Raw genomic sequence first — 1,820 nt, 5'->3', positions numbered from 1 at the left:
GTTTCTCTCTCCAAGTGAAAGGAAGATTGTATGATACATGTATAAGGACAGCATTTCTATATGGTTGTGAGATGTTGGCCCTGAATGCAGAGGACATGCGAACGTTAGAAATGAACGAGATTAATATGCTCTGCTGGATGTGTAATATAAGTGTACATGTTCAACAAAGTGCTAGTGTATTGAGAGAGAAGTTAGGCACATGAGGAATTAGATGCAGTATGCAAGAGAGAAGACTGCACTGGTTTGGTCATGTGATGCAGATGGATGCCAACAGCTCCATAAAGAAGTGCCGATCTCTCAAAGTAGATGGAACACATGGAAGTGGGAGACCCAGGAAGACATAAGATGAAGTAATGAAGAACAACCACAGGATGTTGAACCTTTCAGGCAAGATGGCAAAGGACCAAGATACCTGGGGTCTTGCTGTACTCAAGAATTGAACTCCATAGCAGAGGTGTTAAGACTGGTCCTTCAGGTGGTGGGAAGCACTCATGGTGGTGTCATGTAAAAGCACCGTGCAATACTACATGAAATCACCCAGCACATATTGTAAAGTGGTTGGTGTTAGGACGGGCATCCAGCAGTAGAAACCTTGCCAAATCAGACTGGAGTCTGGTGTAGCTCCCTGGCGTGCCAGCTGTAGTCAAACCAGCCAACCCATGCCAGTGTGGATAACGAGTGTTAAATGATGATGATGATGCATGATTCCGTCATCTGAGCCTGATGAGCGAGGTGAGGAGTCTATGAAATTTTCAGTTGCTTAAGACCAAATCAAACCGTTTTAAAATGATATTATATGTAATGCCTGCTAAATGTGTTGAGTGCCTCTCATTTGTCCACTCACTCGTGTGTGTGTGTGTGTGTGTGTGTGTGTGTGTGTGTGTGTGTGTGTGTGTGTGTGTGTGTGTGTGTGTGTATGTGTGTTTGTGTGTGTTTGTGTGTGTGTGTGTGTGTGCGCGCACACACATACATGAGTGTAAGTATTTATATATTTGTGTATGTATTCTGTCAGGTTTTCAGCTTCAACCTCTTTGATACCCTCTCATCCCTCTAACAACCTTTTCACTCATTCTTATTTTTTCTGTCAGTGAATGACACAATCATACAAACACTAGTCACAGCATCAATAACAATAGCTCCAAACACTCTGCTTGAATATACACGACTAGAATTGTAAGAGCAAAAGCAACTCGCCTGGCCTGACCAATTCCACCATACCCACCTCATCTGTCCTCACTAACTGAAACTATAAACATACAACATATTGGTTGACTTCTATACAGAAGCTCTGTGACAGATTTTATAACAACAAACAGGTCATCAAAATTGTTATTTGTTTGAGATCCAAGTGAAAGGCAGAGCATTGAGAAATGTAAAAAAAAATAAAAGTAAAATGTCACAAGTCACAGAAATACACCAAGAGCACTCTTATGCACCACATTCGATTAACTCAATGAAGAATTTCATTTCTCTTCTACTTTTATAACTAAATATAGATGAGATCACTTGTTGATCAGAATGTAAATGCGAAGTAACCTCAAAATTGACCATTTCCGAACACATTCTACAATAGCTATAGCCATATGGTAATCAATGAGGGATTTCAATTTTTTCAGATCAGGTTGCAGAGAATTATTTTTTTTTATATTGTAACCTAAGTAACAAACAGATGTTAAACAAAGAAGACATATGTCACAGTTGAGTCACTCAGTAAGTGAAATAAACTGAGTTAAGTTTCCACTGTGCTCCTCAAAAGGTTTTTGACAATCATCATCACCATCATCGTTGTCGTTTAACGTCCGCTTTCCATGCTAGCATGG

At 40.0% G+C, this 1,820-nt stretch overlaps 1 protein-coding gene across 4 annotated transcripts in view; it reads right to left on the bottom strand.

Moving 5' to 3' along the window:
- Nucleotides 1-1,820, bottom strand: part of LOC106883938 (uncharacterized) — a 15,904-nt gene that overhangs the window by 6,646 nt on the left and 7,438 nt on the right. The window lies entirely within an intron of this gene.

This window comes from Octopus bimaculoides, chromosome 3 (assembly GCF_001194135.2).
Source record: "Octopus bimaculoides isolate UCB-OBI-ISO-001 chromosome 3, ASM119413v2, whole genome shotgun sequence".
Classification (NCBI taxonomy): Eukaryota; Metazoa; Mollusca; class Cephalopoda; order Octopoda; family Octopodidae; genus Octopus; species Octopus bimaculoides.
This window is presented reverse-complemented; position numbering and strand designations above follow the sequence as displayed.